Source organism: Corvus brachyrhynchos, unplaced genomic scaffold (assembly GCF_000691975.1).
Source record: "Corvus brachyrhynchos isolate BGI_N302 unplaced genomic scaffold, ASM69197v1 scaffold452, whole genome shotgun sequence".
NCBI lineage: Eukaryota > Metazoa > Chordata > Aves > Passeriformes > Corvidae > Corvus > Corvus brachyrhynchos.
In genome coordinates, this window is record NW_008236764.1 from 1226766 (window position 1) to 1239248 (window position 12483).

The 12483-nt window shown below is 38.0% G+C and overlaps 1 protein-coding gene across 2 annotated transcripts in view; it reads left to right on the forward strand.

The window, feature by feature from the left end:
* Positions 1-86: 86 nt before the first annotated feature.
* MAP3K2 (mitogen-activated protein kinase kinase kinase 2) overlaps positions 87-12483 on the forward strand; it is a 53459-nt gene continuing 41062 nt past the window's right edge. For both annotated transcript variants that reach the window (XM_008644835.2, XM_017727307.1), the window contains exon 1: positions 87-117. The gene's annotated coding sequence lies outside the window, so the exon portion shown is untranslated. The remainder of the gene's footprint in view (positions 118-12483) is intronic.

Sequence of the window (12483 nt, forward strand, 5' to 3'; positions counted from 1 at the left end):
GGAACCCCGGGGCGGGTTTGCCCGGGCGTCTTGGGGGGCCTTGGGGCGGCCCCGGCGTCTCGGAGGTGCCCGGGCTGGGGATAGCACGAACCCCGCCCGGCCTCCGCCGTGACACAGGTCGGTGCGTGGGAACCCCGGGGCGGGTTTGCCCGGGCGTCTTGGGGGGCCTTGGGGCGGCCCCGGCGTCTCGGAGGTGCCCGGGCTGGGGATAGCACGAACCCGGCCCGGTGCAGGTGGAGCTACGCGGTGGTGTAGTTGTTTGCGGTGCCGGGAGACACACGTTAATGTTACTTCTATTGCCGCTGCAGTATCTTAAGTGTTCTACGTGCCTTACGAGTATTTTTCTATGTCACCCTGAATCTTCCCGTGATTGCCGGCCCCGGCGTCTCGGAGGTGCCCGGGCTGGGGATAGCACGAACCCGGCCCGGTGCAGGTGGAGCTACGCGGTGGTGTAGTTGTTTGCGGTGCCGGGAGACACACGTTAATGTTACTTCTATTGCCGCTGCAGTATCTTAAGTGTTCTACGTGCCTTACGAGTATTTTTCTATGTCACCCTGAATCTTCCCGTGATTGCTCGCTGATGCTGTGGTTTGTCGTCTTTGAATTGCTCTGCAGTGGTAGTGCTATGAATTGGGTATGTAGGTCAGATTCTGCGAGATGTTTTTGTCAGGGGAAAAAGTGAACGTCGGATTATTTATTCCCGTGTCGCTTTTGAAGTGCATTGCAGCACTAGCAAGGTTGGGGTTTTTGTTGTTGTTGTTTTGGGGTTTTTTTCCCCCTTGGTTTCTCTTGCTTCATAAATCTGGTTTTAGTTTTTGGCTGTGGCATTACTGAAGATCAAAGCGCTAAATTAGCTGAGCACTTCTAAGCTGTGTTGTATCATGAAGTGTCCTCTAAGAAGGTGGTAAAAGATAATAGAATTCTGCCTTGAAATAAGGGGGATTTCTAGTCCGTGCAGAAAATGTCTCTTAACTATAACGTTTCTTTAAACAATGCAGCACGTTGCAGAGCGTTAGAGGCCTTCGGAATTGCATTGCTGTGTGTATGGCAGAGACATATTAGCAGAGTGAATGTCTATAGGCTTGTCTTGTACAACATCCTTGGGTTCTCTCGTGGCAAAGCACTTACTAATGGAAAACCCTAGAAAGTGTTCTTTCTTATGGAGTTCCCTGTGGATATTTTTAAGGGGAGGGACATTGGTGAGCTAGTATTAATGCCACACTGAAAAACCTTAGAATAAATTTTTTTCATTGCTATTTTTTCCTGCTTTCACCTATACCTTTCCTTACAGTGACTGTGTAATTAACTGGTTTCCTTAGAAATCTGTTTAAAAACCAAAACTTGCTATAATTGCTGTTTCCTTTACTCTGTGTTCTATTACGACTGCCACCAATATATATTGAACCCAGATTTGATTCAGGTAGTGAAGCTGTATATAGTTAATTTTTTTCCCCAAGGCTTTTTTGTATGTTGATAAAGCAGAATAGGAAGATAACATTTGTCAGATTGACTCATTGCTTGAGAAGAAAAATCTGTGTAGAGTTTGGTTTGATGAACTGTGTGTTGGTGTTTGAACAGGTGGTTTACCTGGCACTAATAGAAGACTAAGGTGAAGAAAACAGATGCTTTTGCATTGCTTACCTTGGCTTGCTGAGATTTCTAAATAGTCAGAGGAACCTTTTTTTTCAAGATAGCTTGGTAATCTTAGGAGTTTTTATAGTAAATGTTATTAGGTAGAGAGCTGTGACAGAATTTATTAATGTGGTGAAATGAGCATTATGTTGTTTAGTATCAGTAGTCAAGCTTTTTTGTTTTGTTTTTGCTTTATGTTGATAAAACTAATTTATGGTAAAAATGAATAACCTTTCGATTTTGGTCATAGATGTGTCAGTGGTTCTTTGCTATGATTGTTGGGAGAGCTAGTCAGTGCCAGGCTTGTGGAATTAAAGCCTAGTGATGCTAAATGCAGGAGAGATTGTTTTATTATAAAGTTGTCTCTGGAGAAAACAAGCAAATTGGTCAAGCTCTAAATTTAGGCCACAGTTACAGTTTTTACTTCACATTTTTTCCTGATCATTTCCTAAAAGAAGTTGTTCGTATTTGGGTACAAATCAGAATTACTGTTTTTTAAAACCTTGTCATTAATAATAAGTATTTATGTAGAACTATGGAGAAAAAAGCTTTGCAATCTTGGTAATCTTAAGTTTTGTATTTTTTTCTGTCCTCTCTACTGCAGGCTGACTTTTTACTTCAGCAAACTAAACCAAAAGTAATGAGTTACATGTAATCTGGTTTTGTGACAAGTTGTTCAGTGGCTCTCTAACTGGGCATCCTCTAAGCTTAAAAGCAATGTTTTCTTGTAAAATGCAGCCTGAGTATGATAATGGACTGATTTCCTTCATTTGTTCCTCCTCTTCTTCAATGCACAGCTGAGGGTGTTCTGATCTATGGAGAGGTACCCATTTAGTTTGGAGTAATGAATGTATTTTCTAGTAATAACTTCTTAGATGTTTCATACTACTAACATTATCCTTTATTTAGACTATTGGGAGAAAAAGAAATGAATGATGAAAATTTGACTGATTGATGTAGTTAAGTATATCTTAAATACATTTGCAGAAAATGTCATGTGTTTTCATATGCATGACAAGCTAATGTAAGTATGTATATTGCCTAGTGACTCTAGGTTTATCTAATTAGCAAGCTATTAGGTTTGCTGTCCTGAAAGTTTAATTTCTAAACGTAAGCTTTTAAGATTCTGAAGTAGAACTGACACAGTATTAAATTTAAAAAAAAAAAATCTGAATTCAATCAGTGAATTCAGTGAATTCAATTGAACACACTGATTTTTCTGTGGGAAGAAAGAAAAATCTCTTTAGAGATAAATACTACTTTTGCTATTTTAATATTTTGGTATTTTGTAGTGCTAAGGTCAAAATAGATCCTGCGTGGTATAATTGCACACAGCTTGCAGAATAACATTGGACACATGGGAACATGTTCAGAATGCAGTGTGTTAGTTGTGATTCATTTCTCACTTCTAGTTCTTGACATGACATCTTGATTTAATAACATGACAAATGCAATTTATGGCTGTATGTAAACCCATTTTCTTAGACTAAACATGCTTATTTGCAGGTTTTTCTGGGATGTTTTAATATATTCACCTTAAATGTAATCTTTTAGAAGCTGCAGGAAGATTGGTGACAATAAGAAAAGGAAAGATGGAGTTCTGTATTGTGATATTGCAGGGATTTCCTTGGGAAATGGGAACTACTGCTCTAGAGATACTTGACCCACAAATACACGTGGCATAGTTTAGCACCCAGCTTGATGAGGTTATTTGAGGTTGGACTTACTTGAGTGAGGCCGAAGCAGAAGTATCTGCACTGTCCTTTAAAAACCGGGAGCTGGGAATTGGTAATGCAGGGAGGCCTGTAGAGACATGTCTTTGGCCCATCTGTTTGTGAAGTCTTACTTAGGTGTACTTCTGTATCTCAAATTATTGCATATTTTTTAAGATATACCAGCAAACTTTAACTCAGTTTTTCATGTGAAAGGAAAACAATTTTCTTTAGGCTAAAGTATTTTTTCTTTGCTGTAACTTTGTTTTCAGCCATTTTTTTCTTTGAATCCTTCACAATATCTTTCTCACAGGCTTCTCTTTCTGTATTTCCATTCATCATTTGTCCATTTTTGTGGATTATCTGCAGCAGTAAAAGATGCTGCTTTTGTTTTCCTGCGGTGATTTGTGCCAAGTACACTAGCAATCTGGCAACAGCAATGTAATAAAATTCATGTGCTTCAGATGTTTATATTGGAAAGACTGTACTTTTGAAGCTCAGGTATGATAACACTGATGAACATTTCTCATTTGGATGAAGGAAGAAATGATGGATGTGTAAGAAGGGAAGGGATTTCATGAGGTCAGCCCCCACCAGAGGCAGAAGGAAATATGCTGAAATCATGTGTGACAGACATTTGTCTGATCTTCTCTTAAAAAACTCAGAAGAGGGGAATACCACACCTCTTCACTGGTCTATTTATAGCTGGTACATGACTATTATTGTTGTAAGGAGGCTTCTCTTAACGTTTAACTTAACTCTGTCTTGGTGCTAGTTAAGCCACTTAATTCTCATCCAACTCATATTACTCATGCAGGATAATGATTTCTGTGCTCTTTTCACCAAGTGTTTGCATATCTGAAGACTTCCTCTGTCTCCTTTTATTTCAGACTTTACTGAACTGTGCAAACAGTTTTTGTTGTTCACTCTTACTGTGCTCTGTGTGATCTGTCTGTATCTTTTTCAGAGTTCTACAGACAGTTTTTGAGCAACAGAGTAATTAAGTTACTCTGTAAGTAGCAGAAGTAACATGACGGCCTTATTAAAATGTCATTCTAGGGTGTGTGCATGCAGGTACGGCTGGGTTTTGTTTTTGTTTTGTTGTTGGGGCTTTTTTTTTTTCTTGCCAACACCATCAGGTTCTTGACTCCTGCATTTGCTAACACAGGAGCTCGTACTAGTGTTTGTTGTATCAGTTACCTGTTTCTTCATATATATGTATTAGAGTTACCTTTCCAAGGAATATAACCTTATACTGTATTGAATTCAATCTTTGTTTTAGGTTAGTTTTCTTCTATGAAGCATTTTTAGACTTAGCAGATTATGCACTTGCTGCTCTTCCATATCTCTTTACCAGCACATGCAATCCCAGTGGCTTTTGAACATAAGCCTGCTCTATAACAGGAAATTTGATTGAGGACAAGTTCTCCTAGGGTTAGACACAGCTTCTGTTGGCAAAAATGTGTCCTTACTGGTCTGTTTTATGCATGTGCTGTCTTTTGAAGTAAATCATATTGCTGAGGTAACTTCTGTCAGCGTAACTGTACCTGAACAAGCCTTTTGCCATTTTGAGATGTCTTATGGTCCAGTGATGTAGCAGAAGAAATTTTTATCCTATAAGCATACTTTATTGGAAGAATTGCAGAGTCAGCTATGAAACAGATGTGTTCAGCATGTTCCCTGGTTTCACTCCATTTTATCTGACTTACGTAAATGATTTTATCCATAATTATTGAGGCTAGATCACAGAGGGGACAAATTTTGCAATTCTTTCAGAAGTGCGTTCTTCACAAAAAATTAAACGGACACCAATAATGAGTATTAATTAAGACCTTTTCTAGTTTCTTGCAGGAAGAAGTATTCAAGGAGTCAGTGTTAAATACCTCTCACTTCTCCTTAAAATTATTTAAAAATAATTTAGGCAGGAGGTCTGTAAATGCTAACAGTTTAAATGCCATGTTACCAGACGTAACTATAGTCTCATCTTTGAACAAACATTTGAAAACTGGAAAAATCTAGATCAAGCTGTTTAAATTTATAAAAATAAAAAAAAGAGAACAGAGGGCTAAAATACTGACACAAGCAGAAATTAAACTTCTAAAGGAAAATCTCAATAAAATACAGCATTCTATTGAGGAACATGAGAATTGCCACCCTAAATATTTTATTAATGCAGTGGCTGAAAACTGGTAAAGTTCAACCTGTATTTAATTGTTCTTTTGTTACACTGACTGTGTTTTCAGCATAAGACTTTTTTTTAAAAATAAAAAACAATTTGAATAGCAAACCTCCATGGGAATTTTGTTTTATTTTTTCCATAATGGCTTGATGATAACTGTCTTGGTATACGGCTGGATTTAGAAAAGTGTTTTTTCCACTGCTGGTAGCAGTAAGCACAGTAACTTCAGGCAGGGATGAGGTGGCTAATGTAATGACTTCTTAATGACTGAATTAACCAATGCCTTGCTGCCGCAAGTTCCTTTATGGAATAGCTGTTATGCTTCTGTGTCTGTGATGCCGGCACTACCATGAATACTGAATGAGACTTTCAAAAGAAGCTACTGGTGAACTGTCTGGCAAGTTTTAGATAAAATCTTAATCCGTGATGGAATCAAAGAAAAGATAATCCAATATTCTTCCCTCAATGATGAGCATGAATGAATGCTTATGGAAGAGTGAGAACAGTGTAACCATACTTAGCTTGAATATTCTTTCAATCCCTAATTATTTTTAGTAAAGGCTGATTCTAAATCTGGTGTAGTTTTTGTGTAGCTAGTAATGTTAGGATTTTTTTTCTCAGACTTTTTTTGCATGCAGCTAAATAAATGTCTGGCATCCAAATATCCTTTCGTAAGAAATTCTGTAGGTACGTCAGTGGTTCCAGTTAAAACTACTCTTTTTTAAAAACTTTTTAAACAGTTGTACTGAGTTCCTTTGGTACCACCTTTCTTTTGGAGGAGAGTGAACATTCTCTGTCTATTATAACAATACATCTCTCTGTTCCTTGTACAGTTTTGTAGCCCTTTGTCACTTTCTCCCCACACCCAAATGTTGTTGAAACCGGAGTCCTAACCTGCCTATTTCTTTTCCCCTGTAGAACCCATTCTATGCCTTTGATTATACCTTTTCCTAGTTTGCTACATACTCTTCTGGAAGTGAAGGTCTCAGGAATGCTAATGGTGTTAAAGATGTGAAGACAGTGATCTGTTTTGCACTTTCTGTTCATAATTCCTAATGCTGGCTTTATATCTATCTGAGTGTTGGCAGTATTCAGTGCAAAGCCCATTGGTTTCTTACATGCCAAGTTGGACCCATTGCTCTCCTTCCGCCTCTCCACTCAACTTGTATCACTTTCATTCATCAATGCTGGTAATTACCTGCTTTATTGCTCAGTCCTCTCTCTGATAAAGACCACCACCTCTACTGTAGTCAGTCCTCTTCTTGCTCTCCCAAATAATAGGCATTTCAGAAAGCTCCTATTTCTTGGATAATTTAGAATATGTTGAACAACACACACTGTTCTGGAGGCCCACTGGCATCCTCTTCCTTCCTTGTGAAAACAACTGTTTGTCCTATGTCTTCTATATTTTAACCAATTTATTCATGCAAGGGTAGACATTCTTTCTTATGCTGTGACTTCAAGAAGGCCTTTGGTGAGACTTCTCCAGCACCATAAATCCAAGTAGACCATGATACTGAGTGAAATCAATTCTTTATGCGTGTACACATAGTGCACCAAGATTTGAAAGTGAGGATCTCTTTTTGGAACAGCCATATCTGCTCTTCCCTGCTCTATCACAATTATGCATATACATGTTATTGTAGTTTATTTGTTATATGTCACACTTAATATTGTGTAATTTCCTGAAATCCCTGCATTATGCACGTCATCTTTTAGAGAATCTTTTTCAACGATCCAGATCTGTGCAGTGGCTAAGAGGGTTGATTCCAGCATGAGTTCTTGCTCCTTTCTTTGTGTTGGCATTGATACTGTAGAAATGTAAGGCCAGTTAGATAGGCTGATTATTAATTAAAACGTAAAATAACTCTTTTCAGCTGGATCATCTGTTGGCTCCAGATCTCCTGCTTGTCATTAAAGTTCAGCTGGACAGTAGCAGTTACTGTAGACAAGCAGGACTAGTCTCTTGACACAAGTGCAACCTTAGCAGTGGACCAATTGTCTTAAAGGTGATGGTTAGAAGTGGGCACAAACATAGTAGTCCTTTCTCTGGAACTTTTGAGTCTGTAGTTAGCTTACCTTATTATCTGTGTTTATTAGGATTCTTATATTTTTATCACTTGAGGTAAAAGTGTAATAATAAAGTGTCATAGATCTCATTGTAATTTGGTACCCACTGCTAAGGGCTGTGCTAGGGCAGGTTCAAGAAGGAAGCCTTATGACAATACGTTGTCTTTGTGTCTTTGCATTTGATTCTGGAGTGTTTTGACAAACCTAGGTTTCTATTTTTACATTTTGGTTTAAATGTTAATATGAGGGTTTGAGTTGAATTATGATTTTTTTCTGATTCACAGGGAGCTAAAGATTATTATTAAAAATGTAAAGTGACGAGTTTGTGCACTTGGTAGTTTAGCAATGTCTTAATGTGTTGGCCTCTGTGAGTCATCTAGTTTAAAACACAGTGCCTGTTGCATATGGGTAAAAGCTTACAGATTTGTCCATTTAGACCTGCTCATTGAGACTTGCTTGCTACAAAAATGCTGCACAATCATGTGAAAGAATATTTGGATTTTGCGTAGTATGTGTTACCTATGCATGTGCACAAGGTTTTCTCAGTTTCCATTAATGTATATTAATTACACACTTACCTGTCTTCTTGGTGGTATTATTGAGCTCTGTACAGTTCCAAGTGTGACAGGTCTGAGTCTGTCCATATCTGGGGCTCCCTGGTTCAATTCATAGCTATTTGTTGTTGCATGTTTTATTCTTGAATTAGAGATGGATTCAGGAGTGCTTTTTCTATGCTGTGTTGGAAATCTGCATGGCTCATGAATGTCTTATCTACTTAAATATTCCATGTTAGTGTATTATGAGATTTTTTTTTTCCATTTTATGTTTGTTTTGAGGATAGAAAAAATGAGCTGACTGAATGTATAAAGCTAATTTGAATTATGATGAGAAGAGCAGGTGGGGTACTTAATGAGGAAGAATTGAGTGTGAGCCAGGAAATGCATTTTAGGCAGAAGCTCCAGGTGCTGGTGCGTCATTGGAGTAGGAAAACATTACAGCAAGGCAGCAGAAGATGAGAAAATTCATATTTATATTACTGTACTCTGGATTTCCTCAGTGTATCACTGCCTTGAGTAGTGTGCAGGAAGAACTGTGCTTTGAGGAACAACTGTGCTTTGAGGAATGAGTAAGATAGTATATAACAAAGACTGTTCACTGAGGAGGATTTCTCCTTTATTTCTTGCAAAATTTGGAAGATGGAGAGTAATTGAGACTGAGATGTCTTCATGGTGAAGACACAAAAATGTTCTTGGAGGCTTAGATTCTGTTCTTACTGACGTCACAGCAAAATGCCAGGTGGGTCATATTAATCAGAAAGGCTCGTATGTATCCTTGTGTTAATTGGTTTTTGGTACTTGATTTGAAATAGTGGTGATGTGATTTGCAGCCATGATTAAAACTCAGAACTGCTGCAACTTTGAAATAGTTGAGTTTTGCTCTGAGTGGAAGATTCTGTCAAATAAGATTGTTATACTGAAGAAAAACAAAGCTTTGCAGTTTCAGTACCTGAAGATAGATATTAAAACTAAGTGTAGAAATGGAGAGTGGGTTTATTAATCTGGCTTGTTTCCCAAAATGCTTCTATTTCAACCCATTGCAGTCACAAAACTGGAAGGTTAACTGAAAAGGATAGAACTAGTTACTGGAGGTGCTTTCTTCTGTATGTCCTCAAAAGCTGTATCTGGCTGGTGATTTGTACGTCATCGCCCTTGTACATTAGTTGAAATGCTCCAGTTGTTTGCAATACTCAGTTCTACTGGAAGACTGCAGTTTTTTTCTAATGTACTTTATTTTTGCTCATAGAATATTGTTGATAGAAGTAGTTTGTAACGGGTTTACTCTTAAAATCCATTTATTTGTCGCTGGTTGTAGCACAGTCTTCCATTCTTAGAGTAGTGAAGGTTGGTGGAATCATCAATACTGGTAGTACTGGTAGGATTAAGTTTGTGTACTGTGTACAATTAGTTCTTTGGCTGAACTGGTGATCTCGAATGCAGTCACAAGGATGAGAACTAAACTATATTCTTTTAGGATATATGCTCTGAACTGTCTGTTGGACAAAAACCCCTCCAAACAGTTACCTTCCTATAGGATCTTGGATAGAGGACATGCAGATTTGTGAGGATTTGTAGTGAGGAATGGTTTTTGTTGTAACACCTTTAGCCCTTCTTCCCAAATATTTGGACTTGTTAGTTTTAAGTTTGGAAAAAGCTAACACTGATGCCGCTCATGGCAGCTTCCGCGTAAGGGCTCCAAATGGTGGCAAGAAGTGCTGAGCTGAGAGCACCACTTGATATTTTTGGAAGGAGACACAGAAGCACCTGAATCTGATTATGACACTCACTGTAGTGCATGATTCATGGCATTCTGGAGTCTAAAAATTTCATACATGTGTTTTGTTTGAGACACCTTCTATACAGCTACTCAGTTCACATAAGATAGTAAATTAGGATAAAGTTACAAACATCACTGAAGTGTTTTACTCTGTGTGTTTGTGGACACTCTAATGTTATCTTAATTATTGAGTTAGCTTTAAACACTTTTATGATGTGACTAGCACTAAGCAGTTTGTTTAGCATATAGCCCAGCTTATGGTAAGGAACGTGATCTTCGTGTTGTGGTGCTCTGAGGCTTTCCACCCTGATGCTGCTGATAAATTTCCAAGATGTCACAGTGCTCTGGAGGCAGTGATGTGGTTATTTGTAGCCCAGTGAACTGTGTCTCTTACTTTTTATGGGACATACCTTTGTGAGAAAATCTGGTCCTGGATAAGCAAGGAGGACGGGCAGTCAATTTGCAGCCAGCCAGTATGTTCTGTTGCAAAATTGGCAGCACTAACATATTTTGCAAGGTGTCACTGTGGTGCCTGTCTGCAAGTTTCAGCTGCTGTGACCCTTCCTCAATTTAAAATTTTTAAATTTAAAAATCGTGAACAGATCTTGAGAAAGCATAATGACTTTCAAGAAAGATTTGCTTGATGTATCAGCAAAGTAATTTTTCAGTTAAGCTGAGAAATGAGTTGTCAAGTGCTTTGGCTGCTGCAGAGGCAGTGACATACAGGAAATAGACAAGTTCTGTAAAACTCGAATTAGGTGAGGAAAGTGATCTTGTTGAGGAAAGTAGATGTCTTTCTGTTTGAGGCCAATTACAGTCTTATCTTTTTTGTGTACTTGAAATGGAGTGGGCCTATGAAGGGTTAGCTAATAGCGGCTCTTGATACTGCTTGGAAAGAAGAGGTTCATTCAAAGCAGGAAACTTGCATTTAAGTGTCTTGAAACTCTCTATGCTTATCTCTCCCTATCAACTGTAAAGGAAGTGTAGAGAGATTAGCTTTCCTAGACTACGGTTACTCTTTGTGAATATTGCTGTAAGTGTTAAGATATTTATCTCAAAAGCCTAATTTTGCTATTAACTCATCTTGAACTGCTGCTTTGCATTTTTATGAGAACAAGCCTTAAAAACTCTGGCTTTACATTCTCCATCCTTCCAGCACATTGTAAGTTTTTCAAGTCAAGATCATGGTTCATCAAGATGATATATGTTACATGACTCTGTCAAATTACAGTTTATAGAACAGCAGGAGCTAAAGATTTAATCTGAATGAAGTTTTGCTATTGTCACTGGGCATGCTGCATCCTTCAATTAATTCTGAAATCTCATTCTCAAGGTAATTTGAGTGAGAGCTGCTTTTAGGGTGCTAGAACTGACCACACTGATTTTCGAGGTTTTATTCTTCCTAGAACTGGGAAGGCACCATCCATAAATGTTGTTCTTTATGCAAGTCTGGTCTGTTTTATTGGTTTGGGGGTTTTTGTTACTTTTTTGTTTGTCTGTATATTAAATTGAACTCTGGAAGGAGTACAGCTAGTAACCTTTCTTTTCATAGAATAAACAAATACTGAATCATGTCTGTAGCTGTTTAGGTGAGGTAAGTCTGCATGCTCCTGTGGGCTCAGTGAGACATTAATTCACTTTCTTTTGCCTGCCAGGAAGATTTTAAAAGTCTTCAGGGTAAGAAATCTCAAGTCTGCACATCATAGAGATACCTGATACCTCTGTAGCAGCCACAAAGATTCTGCTGCCTCAGCCATCCCACACTTGCCGTCTGCACAGAGCACTGTGCTTGTAGGTTGTGTACAGAAGCAAGATGGCTTTTGCATACACTGCATTTTTATGCACACAAGGATTCCACTATGACTCTTTAATGCTGTATTGCACTTACATTAGATAGTTACACATTGTGATTTAATAATTCTTCTCAGTTGTTTCTTGCTGAGACAGTCCAATCTTGTAGCTGCAACTTTTTTTCCAATTTCCTAAAAGCTTGTCTTTATGTTAAAATGCATTCAATGCAAAAACATTACTGAGTGAATGTAATAAACCACAATATTTAAACTTGCATGAGATACAGCTTCTAATTGGGAGTGGTGCCCTCCTGGTTACAGGAAGGATAGAAGTTCAGAAGGTAGTCCTGTCAGTTTTAGCACCATAAATGCAGTTCATCTCATTTTTAAAGTGTTTAGTGTTATTTTTAATCAATAACAAATGGAGAGTAACCACAATAAATTATTATATGTATTTAAAACACTTAATGGTATTTAAATACATTTTGCTGGACTGCAACTGTTTTCAAACATGATTCAGGTAATTTCCTTAAGCCATAACTTGTCTATCTCATTCTGCCTGCCTGATCATTGTCAGTCTCCAGGGGCCTGCAGTGGGAATCGTGTTCATTGGTGTTTTCTGCTAAGTAGGAATATGGATCTCTTTTTTTTTTAATCTATCAGCTGAATTTCCTGTTATTTAATTGAGGTTTTAAAGCAAATAACTCGAATATCATGTGATACTTAACCAAATATGTTGAAAAAACCTAAGTAGGGTAATTGCTGC